This window comes from Suricata suricatta, chromosome 3 (assembly GCF_006229205.1).
Source record: "Suricata suricatta isolate VVHF042 chromosome 3, meerkat_22Aug2017_6uvM2_HiC, whole genome shotgun sequence".
Classification (NCBI taxonomy): domain Eukaryota; kingdom Metazoa; phylum Chordata; class Mammalia; order Carnivora; family Herpestidae; genus Suricata; species Suricata suricatta.
In genome coordinates this window covers 3,903,868-3,909,124 of record NC_043702.1, presented here as the reverse complement: position 1 = coordinate 3,909,124, position 5,257 = coordinate 3,903,868, and the positions used below count along the sequence as shown (strand labels likewise).

The 5,257-nt window shown below is 52.6% G+C and overlaps 1 protein-coding gene and 1 long non-coding RNA gene across 3 annotated transcripts in view; one reads left to right on the top strand and one right to left on the bottom strand.

The window, feature by feature from the left end:
* Positions 1 to 5,257, bottom strand: part of IQCA1 (IQ motif containing with AAA domain 1) — a 137,128-nt gene that overhangs the window by 94,438 nt on the left and 37,433 nt on the right. The gene's annotated exons all lie outside the window — the stretch shown is intronic.
* Positions 11 to 988, top strand: LOC115287293. Its single transcript, XR_003906383.1, has 3 exons — positions 11 to 91; positions 386 to 497; positions 663 to 988. It is a non-coding gene; the product is annotated as an uncharacterized LOC115287293 (long non-coding RNA).

Below are 5,257 nucleotides of genomic sequence, written 5' to 3'. Positions count from 1 at the left end.
TGCTTGGTTGCAAGACCAGAGGGCGACCTCACTGCGTGTGGTGTCCCCCAAATCTTGGGGTCTAGCAGGACAGATGGAGAAGGACAGCACGGTGGGGGCCTGGATTATAAGGGGGGGTGACTGCGCCCCGCGGAGAGGGAGTCTGTCCACTGCGTATTCACAAGAGAGCCTCTGGGCCCCTCTTTCAACATGACTCAGCACCTGCACAGACCGAGGGTGCCCTTGGCTGCTGGGTGCTCTTCATTTCATTTAGCCCAACGACGCGCCTATTACATGTGACGTCACCTGGGGGGCGCACCTGTCCCCGAGGCCGTGGAGGCTCCATTTCTCATCCCACTTCTTCTCATGCCCTGTGCTCAACCTAATATATTTTCCACCAAAACAGGTGGCAGGAAAGTCATTCGCCTCCTGCTGTGAGCAACCGCCAGACCACGGCTGCCCTTCAGGATTGCTGAAGACGGGATTCCAGATCAAGAGCCCCTAACTCGCATCCCCGGGTGAGGCCGCCCTTTCCCTGTCCTGAAACTTCTTCCAGTCTGAAGGGCATGTGTCCTCCAGGCCGGAAACTCAGAAGATGAAGGGAAAAAACAAGCTGTGGCCCCACCCCCCAGATGTGTCTGCTGTGCACATTCTAGTGGTTTCTTTTTTGATGTCTTTATAAGTCCTCAGAGGCACCGATTCTGATCCCTGCCCAGAAACCAGTTCTGGTTGTACAGGATGTTCGCGTTTCTGCAAGTCTTCATGCAGCCGAGTTTCAGTTCTGGCAGCAAATACCCAGGTTTTAGCCAACTTCTCTGAGCCCACTCTGACGCCTGTGAAACGACGGGGGCCAGGCTGTGTCTCTCAAGTCCCAAGCTCCTCTCTCTTGCTACCCGCTCCCTACACAGAACCATCACCACGCTCTTTGTGTGGGTGTTAAGGAGGAGGGGAAAGAAGGGACTGGAAATAAAAAGAGCCCTGGGGTTTCCAGGTGGCATTGAATGAGCCACACGGCCTTGGACAACCTCCGTCTTTTCCTACAAAATGACACTAAGTGCACAATGGAGTCAAGACACAGAGCAAGGTTTCTGCTTCTGGAATGTTCAGGACAGGGAGACACGCTTGGTGTGGTGGGAGCATCCCGGCTTTTGGAATCTGGAGACCTGAGTATGAATTCCGGCCCCCCTTCCATGAGCCATGGGCTGAGACACGGTCACTGTTGCAGGCTTTCCAGGGCTTGGGACCCCAGAAGAGCAGCCATGGGGAGCGGCTGGGGATGGTCTCTCTTGGAGGGACATTGGAGAGGACGTGCTTCTGAAGGAGGGAATCCTGGTGGAAGATGGACCGTGTGGCCCTGGAGCTTAGGATATCTGGGCGGGGGTCCCTGGGAGGCCAGAGCGGGGAGAGACCTGCACAGCCCTCTCCGTGTGGACCGGACACTCACTTTCCCACGGCAGCGGGGAACCGACTGTCCAAACATCCTCAGGGAATTTCTGCTCTTGGCCCAGGGCTCTTCTGGGCAGAAGGTATGGTCACACCAGTTCTAGAGTCCCCTCCAGGGTGAGTTCCCGGAACCCGATGGGTATAAACTGGGTGGGGAGGGGCGGTGGAGGAAGAGTCCCTCTGGGTCCACAAACCTTCAAAGGACCAGGCTTAACTCGCGGAAGTGTACGCAGAAGGGCGGATTTTCCCGCATGTCCCTGAGGTCTTAGTTTTAAAAATGAGACAAGCAAACAAATGAAACAACCCCCCCAAACGAAGCATCCCAAGGCCTCTTCCAGAAAGAATGTGCGCCTGCTGGTGATCTGCAGGCTTGTCACCACTGCGCTCGGGGGCTTGACCCACATTCCACAGGGTCTCATTTTTGTTTGCCTGCCCTGTTATTAGCCCCTCGGCCTCGTCCCCGCCCCCCAGCCCACGCAGCCTGCCCTCCCCCCGCTCTGCCACCAGCCAGGATCTCTTTCCAGAGGTTGGGAAGACGCTTACAGCGGTGAATACAAAGGTCCCACGGCGCAGAATGAAGGCTGCAAATTTTGTGTCTGGACAGTGATGGCCTTCCTCTGCTTGAAATAACTTCGGAGGGTGTGCCGTGTGCCACACTGGCTCCAACCCCCCAGGGTGAGAAGCCTGGAGCCCGGGCAGGCTGCCTGCCCACAGCCGGCCGTCGGACTGTGGGCTCCTCGCACTGAAGGTGCGCCGTCCGCCTCACTGCCCTCACGCGCGTCCGGCCCCCTGAAAACCAGGACTGATCTTGGGGCTCAGGTCATGATCTCACGGTTTGTGAGTTAGAGCCCCACGTCGGGCTCTGTGCTGACAGCTCAGAGCCTGGAGCTGCTTCAGATTCAGTGTCTCCTTCGCTCTGTGCCCCTCCCCTGCTCATGCTCTGTCTCTCTCCTTCAAAAGTAGACAAACATTAAAAGGAATTAAAATAAAGCTTATTGATGGAGTTTGAAATGTAAATGGCAGTTTGGGGCAGGGCTCAAGCCAGGAGCAATGCCACCCGGGACAAGACATTTTCTGAAGACAAGCGTCCCCGTGATTGTGCCGTCCAACACGGTAGCCACTCGTGACATGTGGAGATCTCAACTTAAAATCTAATTTTATTAGATTACATAAAATTCAAAATTCAGATCCTTCATCACCCTAGTTAACCGCAGGGAGCCATGTGGGGCTGGCTAGCACCCTGGACGGCGTGGGTCCGGGCCGTCTCCAGCACCGTGGGAAGGCCGACGGGGACAGCACGGGTCTCCAGTGACGTAAACCCGAGCATTGGTCCTTCACCAGGAATGTTACTGGGGAATGAAAAGCAGAGTGCTTATCTTGTAGCCGTTGAGGGCTGCGGTCAGCTCAGTCATGGGTCCTAAAGATATCAGATCCTAACCCCTGGAGCCTGTAAATGCTACTTATATGGGAAAGGGGTTCTGCAGAGGTGATCAGATCAAGGATGTGAGCCAGGGAGAGTGTCCCGGATCATCTGGGTGGGCCCTGACTGCAGTCAGGCGTGTTCTTAGGACAGAGGAGCACACGGAGAGGTGGAGGCGGTGTGCGCACGCAGCAGGGGAGGGGCGGGGCCACAAGCCACGAGACGTCAGCCGCTTCCAGAAGCTGGTGAGCAACAGACTCTCCCTGGAGCTTCTGGACGGTGGGCCCTTTGATTTCACACTTCCGACTTCCAGAGCAGGGAGGAAATAAACCCCTGTTGGCTTAAGCCTCCGTGTTTGTGATCATTTGTTACAGAAGCAAGAATCCGTTAATGCGAGGGTTAAGTTCGTTAGCGTGTAAAGAACTGGGAGTTCCTGGTTCTGAATAAGCGTTCAAGAAATGTTAGTCTCTGTTTATTGTTATTATTATTTTAGATTAGTACACACCTTAATGTATCCAGTCACCGAATGGTTGTGATGACAAGGGAGGCCAGGGGCGAAGAAGGACAGAGCGCCCACATTTGAGAGGGCTCTGCGGCAGGACTGGCACCTGGGTGGGGGCTCTGTGTTCTTTTTTTTTAATTTTAATTTTAATTTTTTATTTTTGAGAAACAGAGAGAGACATTGCGAGCAGGGGAGGGTCAGAGAGAGAGGGAGACACAGAATCAGAAGCAGGCTCCAGGCTCTGAGTCAGCTGGCAGCACAGAGCCTGATGCGGGGCTCAAACCCACGAACTATGAGATCATGAACTATGAGATCATGACCTGAGCCAAAGCCGGACGTTTAACCGACTGAGCCACCCAGGCGCCCCTCTGTGTTCTTTTGAGGAACACGTGAAGTGCCTGCCAACTGAAAGCACGTTTCCAGGGCTGAGTATTTGACAAAAACAGCTATTTCGAGCAGTTCAGCCTGTACAAAGGACTGACTATAAACACAACTGCCTCCGCTTCTGGAAGATTCTCAGCTCCTGGAGCCCAAGTGTAAAGCAAAGGGAAGCAGCACAGGAGGGGGCGTCAAGGTGAACCCAGCGAGCCTCCCCTGCCCCTGGGTGGGGGAGGGGCAGAAGAGTAACTGTGGGGGTCAGGGAGTGAGGACCAGCCACATTGTCACCACGACTCCATGCCAAGAAAATCCAAGAGAGTCAAGTAAAGGACTAGAAATAACCGGAGAGTTCACTTAGCGAACGGTGCAGATTATCTAAAATATACGACCAAGCGCACGGAGAACGCGGTGAGTAATACTGGAACAGGCCGGGTGGGGACGGATGGGCAGGTGACACCTGGGGCAGCGCCGTATAATGTGCAGACTGGTCGGGTCGCTGGGTCGCACACTCAACTAATAGAATGCTCTGTGTCAACTGTACTTCAATAATAAAAATAAATAAGTCAGTGAGTGAAACATACAGCTACTAACAGTAGAAAATGCTATTTGGAGAAAATCTTACAAAATACAAAAATCCCTAAAAACCTCACAGCCCCGACAAGAAACCGCTGGGCCCCCAGTATTTCGTCTGCACTGCCTCATTAACCCCCAGGACTACCGCAGGCAGCAGGTGTGGTGGCGGCCGGGTGCAGGTGGCCAGGGCGGGGCTCAGAGGCACCCAGGGCACAGAGAGCGAGCTGTGCGCTCTTAACGGCTGCATTACTTCTCATTTCTCTCCCTCCGTGTGTTTCCTCCTCTCTCTTTCTGGCTTTCTTATAGGCCAGCCAAAAAAATCAAAGGCAAACTCAGAAGTCATTATTGCAATAATGTGTCCAAAACCGCTTTACCATCAGTGACACCACATGACTGCATTTTAGAAACCACTTAAAAAGATGATGTCACAGAGAGAGAGAAGCGGATACAAGTCAGGGTGGGGGTTCATGGAAGAGAAGCTGCAGACAGAACCCCAAGGTTTTCAACCCCACCCTCGCCCCCATTAATGATAGGTGCAAATGGAAAGATTACCAGGAGCATTTTTCTTTTATCAATTTGACAGAAGATTGGAAAGGGACTCATCAGTGCCTTCACCAGTGCGCCCACCTCATAGAAGGCTAACCAATCATTAAAAACGTCTTCTGGAAAGTATTTTAAGGACATGGGAAAACCCAATGTTAATGTTTAAAAAATTTAAAAAGATTCACAAAGTTGATATTAAACACACATGTGAGAGAAAAAGACAGAAGGAGATTTACCGAGAACTTTTACAGCGGCGACCTTGGCATGCCAAGTTCAGGAAAGATTTCCACCTTCCTCGTTAAGCCCCTTCCCTGCCCCGCACATTTTCTACATGAGCACGTGTTATTTTAACAAGAGAAAGACAGAATTCCTTTAAAGAAATCTGAAAATTGAGTTAAAAACCAAATCTTCGTATTTGG